At 43.3% G+C, this 21,992-nt stretch overlaps 1 long non-coding RNA gene across 1 annotated transcript in view; it reads left to right on the top strand.

Moving 5' to 3' along the window:
• LOC148113443 (uncharacterized) overlaps positions 1-9,669 on the top strand; it is a 30,276-nt gene extending 20,607 nt beyond the window's left edge. Inside the window, exons 2-3 of the long non-coding RNA XR_015734496.1 lie at positions 8,717-8,998; positions 9,383-9,669. This is a non-coding gene — a long non-coding RNA (uncharacterized LOC148113443). The remainder of the gene's footprint in view (positions 1-8,716; positions 8,999-9,382) is intronic.
• Positions 9,670-21,992: the final 12,323 nt, after the last annotated feature.

Genomic DNA, 21,992 nt, shown 5'->3' with positions numbered 1-21,992 from the left:
GCAGGGTCTGGGCTTATGTGGATCAGTATGGTGAGCAATGTGAATCAGAACAAGACTTAGTGTTGGCAATCTCAGATGGAATGAATGAGAGGGAGGCTTCTGAATGGATAGCCCAGCTGCATAATGAGGGCGCTGCTGAACTAAATGATGCCGATGGGTTTATCACACTGCTCTGGTCCCGATTTGAGGACCCAGACCACTTAAATGAAAATGAAGCCACCCTAAAGGTCATGAAGCAAGGTAATCAACGTATAAAAGACTTTGTATGGGACTTTAGATGAGTCGCAGGGAATCTAGGCCATTGGCCTGACCGCATACTCCTGCACTACTTGAAGGAAGCTATTGACCCAGAAGTCAGAAAAGCCTGTGGGATCTGGGGGGTATCTGAGCATCTCCACGACTGGTATACCATGTCCATTGCTCTAGACAGAGAAGTCCACCCCCCCCCCCAGCCAAACCCCAGCACAGGAGCCACCTCAGAAAATGTTATCTAGAAACCCATTTCAAAAGCCACAAATCTCAACCCCCCTCAACCGGGGGGGGGGCGATTAAGTGCTATCGCTGTGGACAGACAGGACATTGAGCTTCTGAGTGCCTTGCCCCTGCCCCAGTTCCACAACAACAACCCGCCACAGCTGCACGAGGCAGGAGGGCTCCAAAGAAAGTCCCAGACACCAGCCACTTTGCCAGACAAGCCGTGGAGATTCCCCTCCCCACTGAAGAGAGCGAGGAGCCTCCGACAAAAGGAGCCCCTCCCGACGGGGCTAGCGGATATAAAGACCCGATGGTGAGTGCACCCATCTCCCCCTTCTCAATTAAAGTAAAACTAGTGCTGCTGGAAACAGAGAAACAAGCAGAACTTCCAGCAATAATAGATACTGGCTGCACCAGATGTTTAATTGGGCTTAAAGTGGTAGAACAGCTGGGGATCAGAACAACACCCTTAAAGCACCCAATTAAATTTCACCAGGTGGATGGGACATTGATTGGGGGAGTCCCTGCCACCCATATTACTGAACTGATTAAATTAGAGATGGGGAAACATCATGAACTTATATGATTTATAGTAACCCCAAAGATGTCAGAATCTATCATACTGGGCCTGGCTTGACTAGACAAATGGGGCCCATGGGAAGATGGATACCGAAAAATCAGAATAGCAGTTGGCCCATCACCCCCTACACCTCCTCCCAAACAGCAACCTACCCATAACGGCCAATGGCCAGAGACAGCAACAGCTTGTTCAGACAGACCTCCAGGTGAACACCAGATCCCTAAAGTGTATGAAGACTTAGCTGAAGCTTACAGCGTGGAAGAATGTAACCTTGTCCCCCCTCATCGGCCCACAGACTGCACCATCGAATTACAATCAGGGGCTAAATTGCCAGAACCTAGAATGTACTCCATGACACCTGCTGAGATGACTGAATTGAGGAAATACATTGACACCAACCTAGCCAGAGGGTTCATCGAGCCTGCAAATCCAACATGGCCACCCCAGTACTGTTTAAAGAAAAAAATATGGTTCTTTAAGATTATGTGTCGATGTTCAGTCCATCAACGGCATTTGCATACAAAATACTTACCCCCTCCCACTGATGAAGGACTTACTGAACCACCTATCGAAAGGAAAATTTTTCACCAAGCTAGATCTAAGAGAAGCCTACTACCGAGTTCGCATAAAGGAGGGAGACGAATGGAAGACTGCTTTTAACTGCCCCTTGGGCAGCTTCCAATTCTGGGTCAAGCCTTTTGGACTCCAGGGGGTCCCAGGGTCTTCATGCAATTGATCAACAAAATTTTGCATGAGCATTTATATCACGGGGTTCTTGTTTATCTCAATGACATTCTTATATTCAGCGAAAATATGGAAGACCACGTCAAATTGGTCAGACAAGTGCTGAAAAAACTCCTAGTAGCCAAACTTTATGCAAAATTGTCCAAATGCGAGTTCCATAAGGAAGCCCTTGACTACCTGGGATACAGGGTGTTGAATAAGGGGATTGAAATGGACTCAGAGAAGGTGAGGGCAGTACTGGACTGGCAGCCCCCATGCACCCATAAGCAACTCCAGAGCTTCCTGGGGTTTGCAAACTTTTACAGACAATTCATCCCTTCCTTCACTGAGGTCGCACTCCCTTTGACCGAACTGCTAAAAACCAGTCTGTCTCCCACCAAGCCAAAACCTAGCCAGCCCTTAGCTTGGACAATGGACTCCCAAAAATCCTTTGAACAGTTAAAACACCTATTTGTGGTGGAGCCAATCCTACAGCATCCTGACCCGAACAAGCCCTTTGTGGTTCAGGCAGACGCAAGTGAAGTGGCGGTAGTGGCTGTTCTACTACAAAGGGACCCCTGGAACAATCTAATGCCATGTGCTTATGTATCAAGGAAGTTAACAGACACTGAGCGCAGATGGGCGGTATGGGAAAAGGAGGCATTTGCGGTGTGATGGGCTCTCCTGTCCTGGAGACACTTCCTGGAAGGGGTGGAGGAGCCTTTTGAGATTTGGACTGACTGCAAGAATCTCGAGGCACTGAAGACCCCAAGGAAGCTTTCTCCAAAGCAGGTTCGTTGGGCTCAATATTTCAAACGCTTTAACTTTAACCTGAAATATATCCCAGGGAGGTAAGAACCTTCTGGCTGACGCTCTCTCCCTCAAACCCCAATTTGACAGCCGACAGGAAGAGATAGTTCACGCCATGATTTCAGAGACTCAGCCAGCTGCCCAAGCCCGCACCAGAGTGCAAATGCACCAGGGTTCCAACCTCCCCGAAGACAAGTTGACAGTGGCGCTAAAAGCGGCGCTCTCTAATGATTCCTGGTTCAAAGAGCACCAAGCGGACCTCACCCTAAGGGACGGGCTGGCTTGGAAGAGGAATAAACTTTACTTGCCCCACAGCCTGCAGTTCCTGGTACTGAAGAGAAGTCATGATTCTCACCTAGGGGGCCACTTTGGGTTTTTAAAAACCCTCCATTTGACTAGGAAGCAATTCTGGTGGCCAAAGATGAAAACTGAAGTGGAAGACTATGTGAGGAGCTGTGCCACCTGTGCCATCATGAAATACGGACCAGGGAAGCCCCCTGGCCTTCTCCAGGCTGTGGCCGAACCCACCAAGCCCTGGGAGGAGATTGTGATGGACTTCATAGTTGAGCTCCCTGACAGTGGGGGAAACCGAATCATTTGGACTGTCATTGATTTATTCTCCAAGCAAGCCCACTTCACTGCCTGCAGCAGACTACCCTCAGCTAAAAAACTGGCAAAGCTGTTTGTGAAACATATCTACAGGCTACATGGAGTCCCAAGGAGAATAATATCGGACCGCGGGGTCCAGTTTACCGCTAAGTTCTGGAGGGAATTTCTACGATCCATTGGGTCGTCCCAGGGACTTAGCTCAGCTTTTCACCCGTCAACTAATGGATCGGCTGAAAAATTGAACGCAATGGTGGAACAGTACATTAGGTGTTATGTGAATTATCAACAGGAGCACTTGCTACCATTCGCAGAAGTCGCTTATAATAATGCAGTACACAGCAGTACTGGGTTGACCCCTTTTCAAATAACTACGGGCATGGATTTTGTGCCAATGCCTGAGTTGCCTAGAGAGCCGCCCACTTCCATGTCCTTAACGGACTGGATGACCTCATTGAAAAAGGGTTGGGAGAATATTAAAAAAGCTTTAGCGGAGTCAGTGGAAAAATATAAGGCCCAGGCCGACAAACACCGGGGTCTCCAACCACCTTTCCGAATAGGTGATAAGGTGTATTTGTCAACCAAGTACCTAAGATTGAGGGTGCCCAGCAAGAAGTTTGGACCCAAATTCATAGGTCCCTTTCCTATAGTGAAAGTGATTAACCCAGTGACTGTCCAACTTAGGCTCCCTCGCATATTGGGGAAAATACACCCCATTTTCCACAGCAGTTTATTGAAACCAGTCAGAGAATCTACCCTCAGACCTTTGCCAGCTGCTCCGCCCCCTCCTTTAGTAATACAAGGGAAGACTCATTATGAGGTGAAGAAAATCCTGGATTCTAGACTCTACAGGAGTCTATTGCAATATTTGGTGCACTGGAAAGGCTACCTTTTGGCTGAAGCTACTTGGGGTAAGAGTTGGGATGTGAAGGCTGATGCGCTCATGAAACAGTTTCATGGCAAATTTCCTGACAAACCAAAAGATCCTCCTGGGGGGGGGAGTTAAAGGGATTGGTGCTAAGCGAAAAACCCTTCTTTTGTGTTTTGTCTGATTTACTTTTCAGGATGTGGTTCTTTCTGCAGGGGGGATGCCTGTCAGCCTTGAAAGCCATATTAGGCTGGAAGCTTCAATGCTGCTACCTCGTCATGTGTGGGAAAGTAGGAGGGGGGATTGAGGAGAGGGGAATTAGTAGACATAATAGCATTCTTCATATCGGTCAAGGTCAGGGGCTGGGTCGAGGTGGAATGGACGTTGATTGGAGCATGTGATCGACTGGGGAGAAATGGGATGGTTTTGGGAGCTTTGAATTACTGAAGGAAACCCCAGGCTTTTCAGATTCGGGATTTCCCAGATGTGCCAGTTTACCTATTCTAGTAAAGAGAACTTTGGAAAATGCCTGCTTCCGCATGTTTACTGGGAGTTGGAGGTTTTTCTGGAACACTGACAATGATTTTCCTTCTATTAAGATTTGGAGCATGGGTTCCCCTTCCAGGCCATTTTTTAAAGGAATGGCAAGACCACCGAAGGTAACTTTGAATTCTACATCCTTCTGGTCTAATCACAGATTTTGTGAATTGTTCTATAATTCTATATAATTGGCAGGGTCATCTCTCTTTCCCTTTTTAAAAATTGGGACAACAATTGCCAAGCCCCAATCTTCTGGGATATAGCCAGTGGAGTTGATATAAGTGAATAGTGCCACCAGAACTGGTATCCACCACTCCAAATTGTTCTTCAGTAATTCAGCAGTAACGGAATCAGCTCCTGGGGCCTTCCCAGTCCTGAGTTGGTCAATGAGCGATTTGATTTCGGACTCTGAAACTGGCCATTCAGGTAAGTCCTTCATTGAATATCTTATACTCTCACTGGACAGGTCTTCGTACATTCTCTGAAAATGAAGTTCCCATGTTGTAGGAGGTATGTGGATGTCTAATGGGGTATGAATTCTGTCAGAATGTCTAGCTATTAGACACTAGAATAGAGAAGAGTTCTTTTGCTTTGCTGCCACAATAAGCTGTTCCCAGGAGGACCTTTTGTCTTGTCTCTTCTTAAGAGCAATCAGTTGCTTATATTGTTTTTTGAGAGTAATAAGATGTTTAAGACTTGTTTTCTTACCATTCCCAGTCTCACTTTTGTACATCTTATAAGCCAAGGTGAGAGTTTTCTTGGCTTCTACACAATCCTTATCAAACCATGGTTTGGAGGTGATACAAACTTTTCTTAGTTGAAAAGTTCCGGTCATGTACTAGTATTGGTTGTACTTTATTTCATTTTTTTTCCCAATTTTTATTTATAAGTACAAACTAAACAGAACAATGAAACGTACAAAACATAAAAACATATAAACATCCATTTCAATACATGTCTAGTTTGTCGCAACTGTAATATACATTTGTATTTTGACTCTTCCTTATTTGGTCATTCCCTTTCGTCTATCTACTATTGATCTTTGTTGACCTATGTCTGTTCTTTGTTTCCATCATATTATATTTGGTCATTTTGTTTACTTTCTATTGCTTCATCTCTTTCCTATCTTTCAACCAACTATACCACTTTTCCCATACTAAGTAAAAGTCATGTTCTTCCCTATTTTGTAATTCCTTTGTGAGTCTATCTAATTCCGCACATTCCTTAGTTTTATTGATTACTTTATCTGGTGTTGGTATATCACTACTCTTCCAGTGTTGCGCGTATAGTATTAGTGCTGCTGTTATCATATGTATAATTAAATATGTTGTTTCTTTTTCGTAGTATCCATTCACTATGCCTAATAAGAAGCTTTCTGGTCTTGGTTCTATCTTTTGGTGTGTTATTTCCTCTATTTGTATTTTGATCCTTTGCCAATATTGTTTCGCCATTGGGCAGGGCCACCACATATGGTAATAGGTGCCTTTGTGGTGGTTGCATTTCCAACATGTTGATGGTGTGCCGGGGAACATTCTTGCCAATCTGGCTGGTGACAAGTGCCACCTATAAAACATTTTATAGAGATTTTCTTTATAGGGTACAGACATTGTCAATTTATAATTTATTTTCCATAGTTTTTCCCATTTGTCTAATTGAATACTATAACCAAAATTTTTTGCCCAGGTTATCATATTTTCTTTCACTACCTCTTCTAATTTATATCCTCGTAAGTAATTGTAAATTTTTTTGATCAGTTTGTCCTGTGTCCCTTGCAAAATTTTATCTAATTCGGTTTGACCTTTTTGGAATTCAAATTGAGCCGAATCTTTATTGTATCTTGATTTTATTTGTATATATGGCCACCAGTCAATGTCTGTACCCATCTCTTTTAGTTCTTGCCTTGTTCTTAGTTCCCCCTGTTGTTTAACAGATCTTTATAAGTTTTCGTTTTGTTATAGTCCATGGCATTTGGATAGATCTGAGCTTCCATCATTGACAACCACTCCGGGATTTAGTAATAATGTGCCTTTTTAATACTCTGCCATGTTTGGTATAATGCATGTCTGATTGTATGTCTCTGAAAATATTCATGCCTTTTGTCTGTGCCCTCCCATAAGAAGGCATGCCATCCTCGCTGAAGATCGAATCCTTCCAAATTCAATAGTCTATGGTTTTTGAGTTCCATCCACTCCTTGATCCAAATTAATGCTGATGCTTTGTAATATATTTCCCAATCGGGCAATGCCAATCCTCCTCTCTCTTTTGAGTCCTGTAGGTGTTTTAGTTTAATTCTTGCCTTCTTCCCTTGCCATATGTAGTCTGCAATTAGTTTATTAAAGTCCTTGAAGAAGTTCTTCCCCGGTTTTATTGGAATCACTTGGAACAAGAATAGTATTCGAGGCAACACATTCATTTTAATGGAGGCGATCCTTCCCAAAAGAGATAGCTGTAACTTTTTCCAAATTTCTAAGTCTTTCTTAATTTGTTTTGTTAATTTATCATAATTATCTTCTCTAATTGATGAACTTTTATTGGTCAGCCATATCCCTAGGTATTTTATCCCTAGGTTGTACTTTATGAACTATATTTTTATATGGTTCTAGTAAATCTTGGGAAGGGTTGGCTGTAATAAAGGCTGAGTGACATTTTTGAAGATTGTGCTCTGTTAGAGCTCTTCTCACCTTCTGGTCAAGTTGTTGGGGCCATTTGACCCTACATCTTGTTGGGCCTGCTGGAGAAATTGCAGGAATAAATTGGTCCTCAAAGGGCATCTGATGGATGAAGGGCTTCATGTATATACATAAAGGTAGATGATTGCTTTCCAGGTAAGGTAGGACTTCAAAATTTTCTACATAATGTAATAAGTCCATAGAAGTTAGGATATAATGAATGGTGCTGGTTTTGGACCCTGCCATAAATGTAATCTTGCCAGGATAGTCACCAGCCCAAGAGTCATTGGATATATAAAGGTTGAGTTTATTCTTCATCTTTGCAAGACAGAGGCCAGCGAAATTTGCTCTCTTGTCTTTAGAGAGTCATGTGAGGGAGGAGCTGGTTTGTATGGGAACCTCTAATGGTGAATAATGATGATATTTCATATATAGTGTATAATCATCTGGTCCCAATCTAGCATTGAAGTCTCCCCCCAGTAAGTTTCTGAAAATCTGGTTACCCATTCAGTTAAGCAATTCAATTCCTTAATTGTGCCAATTCCATTAAATATCTAAGTATATGTATATCAAAAGGTATAACTAAGTTAATAACGTGACTTGGGCTAGTAATTCTCTCTCAGCCTAAACCTCCTCACAGGGTTGTTGTGCAGAAAGTAGGAGGAGGATATGTTGGATATGTTCACTGCCTTGAGTTATCTGTGATTTGTTGGTCCTTTACCGGTCCTTCCTAGAAACAGTGAAGGACCAGCCCTCAGTGCCTCAGCCTGGCCCAGGCCAACCAGATGCTGATCTACAACCTGGTGGCATCCATCTGGGCCAGACCATGGCCAGCCTTAGATCCGCAGGGCTACCTCAGCCCCACCTCCTAGGTGTGCACACAGGAGGCGGCAAGTTCACAGGGCCTGGCGTCCCTGGGGACTGCGTTCTGAGCGCTTCCTTTCACCCAGGACACCACCCCCTGTGTTGTCTCACTTCACCTCATCCTGTTAGACAAGCCTCCCGCCCACTGTCCCACCTACCGGAGATCCCTGGATTCCCTCTCCAACACCTCCCGGCCCACATGAGCGACATTGAACTGGCCACACTCCTGGGCCATGCCCACTCAGCCGTGACCATCCCAACCAAGCCCCCCACCCCCACCCCAGCCCCCTGAGGACAACCACAATACTGTTGCAACCCGCAATGAAATTGAGTTTGACATCCCTGACCTACAGGTATAACCCAATTGCAATATTTACAGTTACATATGTTGACAACATTGTTTGAACTGGCAACATTTTCAGTTTCTGAGTCACTTGAGATACTAGATACTAGACCTCAAATTATGATTTATACAAGAACAAATAATATTTAGAACTTATTGTTTGTTATGTTTATATAGAAAAAGATGATCAAAAACAACATTGTATTGTATCCTTACAATTTATATTGACTGTTTCCCAGGGGTGAAATGTTCCCGGTTTGGACCGGCTCGGGTGGTGGCAGTTCGGAGAACCGGTAGCAAAAATCCCTTCCCCCCCACAGCCTCCAGCTTGCTTACCTTCACTCTTGGGACCGAATTCTGAGCTGCTGGTTGCAACGCCTGCCTTGCTTCGCTTGCTGTAATCCCTGCAATCCATTGCATCAGCAAGCAACTGAATCTTCCTGCCTGCAATCAAGCTCATCGGTGAGCAGCTCTATCTGCCTGCCTGCCTGCCTGCCTGCCTGCCTTCTCCCTTCAATTGGGTAAGTTTTTTTCCCGTTTGGGAGCTTTAAAAAAATAGTTAATTGGGGTTTTTTGTAGTTGTTCTTTTTTTAGACCTAGCCATTTAAAGTTTAGGAAGTTTTAAATTTAGCTGCTTTTATATAAAAATAAAAATAAAATAAAATAATATTTGTGCAGCTTTGTGAGATTTTGTGTGTTTCTGTAGTGTTTCACTCTAACTACACAAACACACAAAATCTCACAAAGCTGTATGTGGAATTTTGTGTGTGTAAAGTGTGAAAGTTCTTTTTTTTGGACTTTTTGTGGCTGTGTGAGGTTCCTGCTTGTTGCAGGGGCCATTTTGGGTCTAACACAGCTGCTTTTACATTGTGGGTGAGCCAGTTGTGTTGTGTTGTGTTTTGTAGGTTAAAAAAGGGCAAAGAACTGACATCAACTTGGCCATGCCCACCTGACCAACAAGCCACGCCCACCCAGTCACCTGACCAACAAGCCATGCCCACCCAGTCACCTGACCAACAAGCCACACCCACTAATTAAGCCACGCCCACAGAACCGGTAGCAAAAATGTTTAGATTTCACCCCTGCTGTTTCCTAATATGATTCGATTGCTTATTTGTACCCTATGACTATCATTAAGTGTTGTACCTTATGAATGTATCTTTTCTTTTATGTACACTGAGAGCATATGCACCAAGACAAATTCCTTGTGTGTCCAATTACACTTGGTCAATAAAGAATTCTATTCTATTCTAAACAACCATATATGTAGCTATAACTATTTGCAACTAAAATTAGATAGCTAGATAAATAGATAGATAGATAGATAGATAGATAGATAGATAGATAGATAGATAGATAGATAGATAGATAGATAGATAGATAGATAGATAGATAGATAGGTATATACACACACATATATAGGTGAAACTCAAAAAATTAGAATATCGTGCAAATGTTTGTTTATTTCAGTAATGCAAATTAAAATGTGAAACTAATATATGAGATAGACTCATTACATGCAAAGCGAGATAATTCAAGCCTTGATTTGTCATGATTTTGATGATTATGGCTTACAGCTCATGAAAACCCCAAATTCACAATCTCAGAAAATTAGAATCTTACATGAAATCAATAAAACAAGGATTGTACATAGAACAATATCGGACCTCTGAAAAGTATAAGCATGCATATGTACTCAGTACTTGGTTTGGGCCCCTTTTGCATCAATTACTTCCTCAATGCGGCGTGGCAGGGATGCTATCAGCCTGTGGCACTGCTGAGGTGTTATGGATGACCAGGATGCTTCAATAGCGGCTTTCAGCTCCTCTGCATTGTCCGGTCTCATGTCTCTCATCTTTCTCTTGACAATGCCCCATAGATTCTCTATTGGGTTCAGGTCAGGCGAGTTTGCTGGCCAATCAAACACAGGGTCATTAAACCAGGTTTTGGTACTTTTGGCAGTGTGGGCAGGTCCTGCTGGAAAATGAAGTCAGCATCCCCATAAAGCTCGTCTGTGGAAGGAAGCATGAAGTGCTCCAAAATCTCCTGGTAGACGGTGTAAGGATCGCCTATCCTTCCAACTTAAGAAAGTACGAACTCTTGAAATGTGGTTGTTCAAAAGGATTCTTTTATTAAGCAGAAGTGACTGCCATCCAGCTAAAGCACAATCTGAATGCCCTTAGGCAAAGCAGTAGGATTAAAGTGGTAGAGACCCCTCCCTTTAAGTCAGAATGCAGATTTCAGCCAATATACGAGTGTGAAGATGTTTTCTTTACTATTTCCTTTGAGAACCCGAACAAACATGCATTCCCACCACTACCCTTTAAAGTGAGACAACCCACATCGCTATCATATAAATTCCTGCAGGTAAAGGGAATCTCAGGCCTCCTTGGCGCCAGGATATAGGTTGTAAAATATCTGATGACACAGGCCATGCTAGTAAATTGAATCCAAGTCCCCCCTTCCTCCACTTGAATGGCAGTATCACTTTTAGGGATCTGACAGACGGCTACATTGACCCTGGACTTAATGAAGCACAGTGGACCAACACCAGCAGATAACATGGCTCCCCAAATCAATACAGACTGTGGAAACTTCACACTGGACTTGCAAGAATCTTGCAGTGTGTGCCTCTCCATTCTTCTTCCAGTCCTTGGTTTCCAAATGAGATGCAAAAGTTGCTCTCATCAGAAAAGAGGACTTTGGACCACTGTGCAACAGACCAGTTCTTTTTTTTTTTAGCCCAGGTAAAACGTTTCTGACATTGCTTGTTGTTCAGGAACGGCTTGACAGGAGGAATACGACATTTGAAGCCCATGTCCACTCCTTGTGAAAGTTCACAACACTTTTGAATGGCCTTTTCCTCTCCAGGCTGCGGTCATCCCTGCTGCTTGTGCACCTTTTTCTTCCACACTTTTCCCTTCCACATAACTTTCTATTAATGTGCTTTGATACAGCACTTTGGGAACATCCAACTTCTTTTGCAATTACCTTTTGAGGCTTTCCCTCCTTATGGAGGGTGTCAATGATGGTTTTCTGCACAACTGTCAGGTCAGCAGTCTTTCCCATGATTGTGATTCCTACTGAACCAGACTGAGAGATCATTTAAAAGCTCAGGAACCCTTTGCAGGTGTTATGGCTCAATTAGCTGATTAGAGTGGGACACTTTGAGCCTAGAATATTGAACCTTTCACAATATTCTAATTTTCTGAGATTGTGAATTTGGGGTTTTCATGAACTATAAGCCATAATCATCAAAATTATGACAAATCAAGGCTTGAACTATCTCGCTTTGCATGTAATGAGTCTATCTCGTATATTAGTTTCACCTTTTAAGTTGCATTACTGAAATAAATGAACTTTTGCACGATGCATATCTGACTATGCTGTCATAGTGCTGCTTAAATGTCTGATAAAGCCTAGAAAATAGTGATTTGGGATGTCACTTAACTATGGCAATACAAACATCTTGATTTACATAGGAAAAACCCTAGCTAGAACAGTAATGCACAGATAGATAGATAGATAGATAGATAGATAGATAGATAGATAGATAGATAGATTTCTCTTTAGCCAGGTTCTAACTACGTAAACCAAGATATTATGCAGCCCTAGTTCAGTGAAATCACAATTCACTGAACTAGGGCTACATAATATCTTGGTTTACGTAGGTAGAACCTGGCTAAAGAGAAATACACATAAAACCTATGAAAAAGAAAGAAGAACATATATATATATATATATATATATATATATATATATATATATATATATATATATATATATATATATATATATATATATATATATATATATATATATATATATATATATATGTTTTCTCAGGTTTTCGCGGGTGTTTGTATGTAGGTCTTTGGTTATTCGGGTCTTCTCCCACGTAAAATTGGAAGTGTCTTGGCGACGTTTCGATGAAGTCTCATTCGTCATCTTCAGGCTGGTGTTCTCGGCTTCGTGCTTCCAGGAGCAATGTGAGATCGCAGCTGTCTCTTTCTTTTAACTGCTAGTGGGGGTGTGAGCTGATTGGGTGGGAACTTGGCTGTGTTCTGATTGGGTGGAGGTGTGTTCTGATTGGTTAGGGGCTTGGCTATGCTCTGATTGGATGGGGGGTTGGTTGTGCTCTGATTGGCTGGGGGTGTGTTCTGTTTGGGTGGGGGCTTGGTTGTGCTCAGCTTAGTCTGAGTTGTAGGGGGATTTGAGCTGGTGAGCTGCATTGTTGTTTGGCTTCGTGTTTGTGGCCGTGCGAGCTCTTCGTGGTGGGTGTCAGTCTGCTTCATGTATGGATTGGAGGGGTTTAAAGTGGCTAATGATGCAGCTGCGGTCTGGCTTCTTGTCCTTGGTCATGGCTCATTATCAGTGTGGGTTTGAGTCTGCTTTCTGCGTGGATATGTGGTGGTGACATCCTGTGTGGCTCTCGTGAGTGTGGGTCTGGTGTCATTCGTCGTGTTAGGGACTCGTTTGTCAATAAGGGCAGGTTTCCAAATGGCTGGTAGGCGGGAGATATCGTCTCGTTTGTTCATGCTGTGTGGGCGTTTTTCTATCTCGATGGCTTCTCTGATTATTCTGTTGTTAAAGTGTTCAGTTTTGGCGATAGTTCTGGTCTTTTTAAAGTCAATATCATGTCCTTTGGCTTTAAGGTGTTGGACCAGGGAAGAAGTTGGTTCCTCTTTTCTGACTGAATTCTTGTGTTCTTCAATGCGTGCACTTATTCTTCTGAGAGCACAGTCAGAGCACAGTCAATCCCCCATTCAATCAGAGCACAGCCAAACCCCCAACCAATCAAAACACACCTCCACCCAATCAGAACACAGCCAAGCTCCCACCCAATCAGTTCACACCCCCACTGGCAGTTAAAAGGAAGAAACAGCTGCGATCACACATTGCTCCTAGAAGCACGAAGCCGAAAACACCATCCTGAAGATGACGAATGAGACTTCATCGAAACGTCGCCAAGACACTTCCAATTTTACGTGGGAGAAGACCCGAATAACCAAAGACCTACATATATATATATATATATATATACGTTTTTATATGTGTTTTTATATGTGTTTTATATATGTGTGTGTTTTATATGTGTTTATATGTATATATATATGTGTGTGTGTGTGTGTTTGTATGTAGGTCTTTGGTTATTCAGGTTTTCTCCCGCGTAAAATTGGAAGTGTCTTGGCGACGTTTCGACGAAGTCTCATTCGTCATCTTCAGGCTGGTGTTTTCGGCTTCGTGCTTCTAGGAGCAATGTGTGATCGCAGCTGTTTCTTCCTTTTAACTGCCAGTGGGGGTGTGAACTGATTGGGTGGGAGCTTGGCTGTGTTCTGATTGGGTGGAGGTGTGTTCTGATTGGTTGGGGGTTTGGCTGTGCTCTGATTGGATGGGGGATTGACTGTGCTCTGATTAGATGGGAGTGTGTTCTGTTTAGGTGGGGGCTTGGTTGTGCTCGGGTTAGTCTGAGTTGCAGAGGGATTTGAGCTGGTGAGCTGCGTTGCTGTTGTTTGGCTTCGCGTTCATGGTCATGCCACATCTTCATGGTGGGTGTCAGTTTGCTTCATGTATGGATTGGAGGGGTTTAAAGTGGCTAATGATGCAGCTGTGGTCTGGCTTCTTGTTTGTGGTCATGCCTCATCAGTGTGGGTTTGCTTTTTGCGTGGATGTGTGGTGGTGACATCCTGTGTGGTTTTCGTGAGTGTGGGTCTGGTGTCATTCTTTGAGTTAGGGACTTGTTTGTCAATGAGGGCGGGTTTCCAAATGGCTGGTAGGTGGGAGGTATCATCTCATTTATTCATGCTGTGTGGGCGTTTTTCTATCTCGATGGTTTCTCTGATTATTCTGTTGTTAAAGTGTTCAGTTTTGGCGATAGTTCTGGTCTTTTTAAAGTCAATATCATGTCCTGTGGCTTTAAGGTGTTGGACCAGGGAAGAAGTTGGTTCCTCTTTTCTGACTGAATTCTTGTGTTCTTCAATGCGTGCACTTATTCTTCTGTTGGTTTGTCTGATGTATGTGGTGGGGCAGGCGGTGCATGGGATTTCATAGACTCCTTGATTTTCTAACTAAATTTTCTCTTTGGGGTTTCTTAGGATAGTGGATATTTTTTGGTTTGTGCAGAATGCTGTCTTGATGTTGTGTTTGTGGAGGATCTTGCTGATTCTGTCTGTGGTGCCTTTTATGTATGGGAGGAGGGCTTTGCCATTTTCCTGTCTTGGATTTTAGTGGGGGTTTCTTTTTGGATTACGTTGGTAATCTTATTTCTTTGGAATCCATTGGATGTTAGTATGTTAGTGAGAGTGTGTAGTTCGCTTTTTAGGTGTTGTTCGTCAGCTAAGCGTTTTGTTCTGGAGATGAGTGTCTTGGCTACGGAGTTGATCTGTGCTAGGTGGTGATGTGAGAGTGCTTGCAGATAGCGGTTTGTGTGTGTTTTCTTCTGGTAGATGGGGTGTCCTAGGGAGCCATTGGATTTCTTGTAGACTAAGACCAGGAAGGGAAGTTGGTTGTTAGCTTCTGTTTCCATGGTGAACTGTGTCCTAGAGTGCCATCAGTTCTCTTATTATTATTCTTATAGTCTTATTATTCTCTTATTCTCTCACCCTAGGACACAGTGTTTACCAAAAGAAGACACATACAAATTGTTACCTGAACACACACTCACACCATCATCCCTCACAAATAAGTTCAGTGACAAAAACTTTAATCACTAGAACTAAACGTCTAGCAGATGAGGCACATGTACAAACAGAGTTTAAGACCCTCACAGAAGTATTAATGGAAAATGGGTTCCACAAAAATAGAATTAGAACTATAATCCAGCAAGGGACAGTAGGACAGAGCAAAACCCAAGAAGAAGAACAGAATATGGGAACTGCCATCCTGCCCTATATAAAAGGGACCACCAACAAAATTAGTAAGATATTACGGAAACAAAAAATAAAAACAGTGTTCTGTACAGATAGAAAAATATCGATGATGGTGAGAAACCCTAAGGATAAAATTGAGTTGGAAAACCAGGGGATATACGAAATGCCATGTGCCTCCTGTCAGTCATCTTATATTGGACAGACAAATAGATGAATAAGTGTACGTTTAGAAGAACATAAAAATGCAGTGAGGAAAGAAGAGCAAACTTCTTCTTTGGTACAACACATGAAGGCCACAGGACACAATATTGATTTTAATAAAACCAGAACAGTGGCGAAAGAGGAACATCTCAACAAAAGAATAATCAGGGAGGCCATCAAAATTGAAAAGAGGCTGCAGAATATGAACAGACGAGACAACGCCTCTAGGTTATCAAGTGTTTGGGGACCTGCACTGAGAGAAACTCGAGTGTTCACATCAGAAGAGAGGCAGAGATTCCAACAAGCAACCAGTGGTGTTGTAAGGCCTGCCAGAATTCTTCCCTCTTTGCAGAGGGTGGCTAGCAATAGGGAGAGAGAGAGGATTGAGCCAGAAGACAGGCTGAGATCTCAACTAACAATCAAGGGTGCTGGGATGCCTACCAGAATCCTTTCTCCTCTACAGCAGACAGATAATAATAGAGAACCTGAGAAAGCTAGGCCTGTAACACGTAGCCAAAAAGCCAGGATGAGGAAGCAGGAAGAAAAACTGCTGTCCTCCAATCAGGACACAGAGTTACAGGCTAACCAGCATACGTCAGCAGCAGCAAACATAGAAAAGTGACAGCTCCAACCTCACAACACACCCATAGCTTCTAAACTAAACAAGAGCCTGAAGATGACAGGGTTGTGAGCCTGTCGAAACGTTGCTAGAAAGAAAAACTTTTAAGATACTGGTAGGATTTTAGCTAAGGTTTTAAAGGACCTTGCAGAGTGCTCTGTAAGAATTTTTGGAAGATTTTAAGCTAGGATTTTAACTACAACCTAGGGTTGTAGAACAACTAAGTTTACGTAGGTAAAACCTGGCTAGAAAGAATATGCACATAAAAGCCTATGAAAAAGAAAAAAGATACATTGTACCTTTACAGGAAGGATATCTGAGAAGTGGGTGTGGCTCACTGACGATGCCTTAAAAGGCAGAAATAGCTATCTGAGTCTCCCAGAGTGCAACACAGAGTTGCAGTTTGTCAGCAAAAAAAAAAGCCCAGAAACTTGTGAATGAGATTTCACAGAACCTAGAGTTGTAGAACAACTAAGTTTACGTAGGTAAAACCTGGCTAGAAAGAATATGGGCATAAATATAAATATATATATATATTTATTTATTTTTGAATTTGTATACCGCCCTTCTCCCTGAGGACTCAGGGCGGTGAACAGCCAAGTAAAAACATCAAGTACAAATATTAAAATAAAGTTAAAATATATATATATAAATTTGGCCCCATTAATTAAAAACAATAAACAAAACACTTAAAAACACTTAAAAAATTAGGCCAGCCCGGCTTGCTGGAAAAGGAAGGTTTTAAGGGCACGGCGGAAGGCACTGAGGTCTTGGATTCTCCTTATCTCTGGAGGCAATTGATTCCAGAGGGTAGGTGCTCCCACAGAGAAGGCCCTCCCCCTGGGGGTCACCAGCCTGCACTGTTTGGCTGATGGCACCCCGAGGAGGCCCTCTCTGTGGGAGCGCACGGGTCGATGGGAGGTCGTCAGTGGCAGCAGGCGTTCTCAAAGATACCTAGGCCCTATGCCATGGAGTGCTTTAAAGGTGATAACCAACACCTTGAAGCGCACCCGGAAGACCACTGGGAGCCAGTGCAGCTCGCGCAGGAGCGGTGTTACATGGGAGCGCCATGCTGCTCCCATCACAACCCGCGCTGCTGTGTTCTGGACCAGTTGGAGCCTCCGGGTGCTCTTCAAGGGGAGCCCCATGTAGAGAGCGTTGCAGTAGTCAAGGCGAGAGGTGACGAGGGCATGAGTGACTGTGCACAGGGAATCCCGATCAAGAAAGGGCCGCAACTGGCGGATCAGGCGAACCTGACAAAAGGTCCCCCTGGTTACAGCCGTCAGATGTTCCTCCAAGGACAGCTGCCTATTCAGGAGGACTCCCAGATTGCGAGCCCTCTCTGTGGGGGCCAATGACTCACCCCCAATAGTCAGTGATGGAGTCAACTGACTATATCGGGATGCCGGGAGCCACAGCCACTCAGTCTTGGAAGGGTTGAGCCTGAGCCTGTTCCTCCCCATCCAGATCCGCACAGCCTCCAGGCACTGGGACATCACTTTAAGGGCATCGTTGGGGTGGCCTGGGGTGGAGATGTACAGCTGGGTGTCATCAGTGTACTGGTGGTATCTCACCCCGAAGCCACGGATGATCTCGCCAAGCGGCTTCACATAAATGTTGAACAGGAGGGGCGAGAGGACCGACCCCTGAGGCACTCCACATATAAGAGGCCTTGAGGTCGACCTCTGCCCCCCTGCCAACATGAACTGCGACCGGTCGGAGAGAAAGGAGGAGAACCACCGTAATATGGTGCCCCCCATCCCCAACTCTTCCAACTGGTGCAGCATGATACCATGGTCAATGGTATCAAAAGCTGCTGAGAGATCTAACAGGACCAGAACAGAGGAACAACCCCTGTCCCGAGCCCTCCAGAGATCATCAACCAACGCGACCAATGCCGTTTCCGTGCTGTGTCCAGGCCTGAAACCCGACTGGAACGGATCTAGATACGATGTTTCCTCCAAGAATTGTGGAAACTGTCGCGCGACCACACTCTCAACAACCTTCGCCAGGAAGCGAAGGTTGGAGACAGGATGATAGTTGGCCAATATTGCTGGATCCAGGGACGGCTTCTTGAGGAAAGGCCTCACCACCGCTTCTTTCAAGGTGGCGGGGAAGTGATCCTCACTCAACAAAGCGTTGATAACACCCTGGAGCCAGCCTCATGTAACCTCCCGGGAGGCCAGTACCAACCAGGAGGGACACGGGTCCAGTAAACATGTGGCCGCACTAAGTCTCCCCAAAATCCTGTCCACATCATCGGGAGTCACAGCATCAAACTCCTCCCAGGTAACATTCTCAAGACTATTCCTCGTCACCCTGCCCTGATCTACCCAGTCAGAGTCCAAATCCCCCCGGATCTGAGCGATTTTGTCATACAGGTATTGTCCGAAATCCTCCGCCCTGCCTTCCAAGGGATCCTCCCGCGCTCCCGGATGGAACAGGGAGCGGGTTACCCTGAACAGGGCAGCCGGACGATTCCCTGATGATGCAATAGAGGCGGAAAAGTAGTTAAACTTTGCCGTCTTTATCGCCATTAGGTAGGTCTTAATATGTGACCTTACCAGTGTTCGGTGAGATTCAGCGAGACTGGCCCTCCAACCGCTCTCTAGGTGTCTTTTCCGGCGTTTCATCTCCCTCAGCTCCTCGGTGAACCAAGGAGCCGCGGGGGATCGACACCGGGTCAGAGGCCGCAAAGGCACGACTCGATCCAAGGCCCCACCAGCTGCCCGATCCCAGGCAGCTACCAGGTCCTCGGCCGAGTCGTGTGCCAGATCTTCAGGAATTGGCCCATATCAGGATCCATCAGGCGCCTGGGGCGGATCCATCCAATTGGGTCCGCCTCCCTGCGGCGGGGTGTAGCGGTTCGAAAACATATATATATATGTTTTCTGAGGTTTTCGTGGGTGTTTAGGTACCTAATCCAAAAAGAAACCCCCACTAAAATCCAAGACAGAGAACAAGAAAACGGCAAAACCCTCCTCCCATACATAAAAGGCACCACAGATAGAATCAGCAAGATCCTCCACAAACACAACATCAAGACAGCATACTGTACAAACCGAAAAATATCCACCATCCTAAGAAACCCCAAAGACAAAATTGAGTTAGAAAATCAAGGAGTCACACACATTGCTCCTAGAAGCACGAAGCCGAAGACACCAGCCTGAAGATGACGAATGAGACTTCGTCGAAACGTTGCCAAGAAACCTCCAATTTTTCGCGGGAGAAAACCCGAATAACCAAAGACCTACGTGTGTGTGTGTGTGTGTGTGTGTGTGTGTGTGTACAGTTAATATCTTGGGTTTCTTCCCGTGTAATGGCAAACATATCCCTAGAAGGGTAGCAGCGACGTTTCGACAAAATCACATTTGTCATCTTCTGGCTGAAGTTCTCGGTTTGGTTCTTATGGGCAAACTGTGTGATTATAACTGACGTTTTTCTATGAAAAGAGGCAAAGGTGTATTCTGATTGGTCGACAGTGTTGTTGTATTCTAATTGGCTGATGATGTAGTTGTATTTTGATTGGGTGGAAGCGCTGTTGTTTGGTTGTGGGTTACTGGATAAGTTATGCTGGAAATGGTGGCAACACAGGCATTATGATGAATCTTTGATCTATGGTTTATATTTTGTGTTAAGATTCGTCTGTCTATGAGAGCAGGTTTCCAAATAGTAGGCAGACGGGAGGTGTCATCACGTTTATTCATACAATATGGTCTTTTCTCTATTTCAATGGCCTCTCTGATTATTCTGCCATTGAGATGTTCTATTTTTGCAACTGTTCTTGCGTTATTAAAATTAATATTATGTCCTGTGGCATTTATGTGTTGTACTAATGATGATGTGTGTTCTTTCTTTTGTACTGAATTTTTATGTTCCTGGATGCGCACACTCATTCTTCTGTTGGTCTGTCCAATATATGTTGAAGGGCAGGAAGCACATGGGATTTCGTATATGCCTTGATCTTCTAATTCTATTTTGTCTTTAGGGTTTCTCAGAATAGACGATATATTTCTATCTGTGCAAAATATGGTTTTGATGTTGTGTCTATGTAGTATTTTGCTAATTTTATCTGTTGTTCCTTTTATATAGGGCAAGATGGCTTTCCCATTGTTTTGTTCCTCTTGTTGATTTCTCTTCTGTCTGGGTGTTACATGCTGGATCATACTGATGATTTTGTTTCTACAGAACCCATTTGATGTCGGTACGTTAGTTAATGTATATAATTCTGTTTGTAAATGTGCTTCATCAGCCAGACGTTTAGTTCTTGTGGTTAATGTTTTGGCAACAGAGTTTATTTGTGCTGGATGGTGATGTGATTTAGCGTTGAGATAAGTCTCCCTTAAGTCTCACAACAGACAACACAAAATGTCTGATAAAGCCTGAAAGTGGTGATTTGAGATATCACCCCACTATGGCTATACAAACATCTTGAGCTACGTAAGAAAAAACCCTGACTAGAAAAGTATTAAATATATGTGTGTGTGTGTGTGTGTGTGTGTGTGTGTGTGTGTATAATTTCATTTTTCACCTGAAAAAACACTTCCAATCTGGGGGGTGGGGGTTCTTTTCTTTTGTAACAATGCATGGATTTTTATCTTTGTGGGATTTTTTCAATTTTTCTGTCATTTTAAAAAAGAAATAAAAGAATATTTTTTAAAAAAATCTATGATTGTCATATTTTATTTTCAGCTGTTGTATATATTTAATTTTAATATTGTGATATATTTTGGTTTTTAATTGATTTTATGATTTTTCACTACCCAGAGTCACTTGTTTGAGATGGGCAGCCATATAAAATAAATAAATAAATAAATAAATAAGATAATGGTGTCAGTGTCTGTGAGTCTTAATAGCTATATTTTACCTTTAGAAGTGAGGCATCTGTATATTGTTCATCAGTCCTGTTTCCCATTGAGTATCTGATTAGCCATTATAGGAAACAGGATGCTAGTCAACAAAGAACTCAGAATGAAGTTTTTTATTATCTTATTCCTGTCTCAGCTTGCATGCTCTTCTGGCATGCAAGGAAAATTACCTTCATGGTCCTACTGCCAGGTTCTATTTTGATGTTCACAAAGGATAGGCTTCTCAAATAGTCTCATCTGTACTCTAAGTTGGAAGAGAAAAGTTCTGGATGAATAAGCAGTTAAAATTAACTTTATTGGCTTTCCAGTGATCTTGTTTATGTCCTATTTTCCAGTCCTGCTGAGTAGGGATGGGCAACTTGGTCATGATCAAATCAATATAGTATTGTTGAACCATCACAGAGCAGCATTCTGGCTAACACGTGGTACTAAAGTGGGAGAAAAATAAATGTTTTCAGACTGCCAATAGCTTAGTTGACCTACTTTAAATTGCATTTTTATAAAGAGAAAAAGAAAGAAAATCTGCACCATCCCACTTTTGTAGTCTGATCCCATGGGAATAAAAATCTGGCTTGAAATAATGATAATACTATTATGAGTTTTGTTTATGCTTCCTTTCCTAGTTTCAGAAAGCTTCTTCTTCTTTAAACTGTTTTTCCTGATGCCATGAATGAAGGAAGAAGAGGAAGTGGATAAACAATTTTAACAGATGTTGCTTAAAATTCAACAGATTGCACAGCACTATAAATATGTCGATGGAAGTTTCCCTGAGGAGGGTAGCCCAAGGCATATCTCAGAATTGGTGGTAGAACTCAATTCAGCCAAAAAATGTGAGTTTTGCCTCAGAGCTCAAATTTGAAAAAGAAACACATATCCATGTTCCCCTGGCTCTGGAAGGCTTATAAAAAACTTCATTTTCAGATCCGAGCTTTCCCTGAGGTGTTAGCCCAAGGAATAT

The sequence above is a fragment of the Pantherophis guttatus genome, chromosome 5 (assembly GCF_059756535.1).
Source record: "Pantherophis guttatus breed Tessera chromosome 5, ASM5975653v1, whole genome shotgun sequence".
Classification (NCBI taxonomy): domain Eukaryota; kingdom Metazoa; phylum Chordata; class Lepidosauria; order Squamata; family Colubridae; genus Pantherophis; species Pantherophis guttatus.
This window is presented reverse-complemented; position numbering and strand designations above follow the sequence as displayed.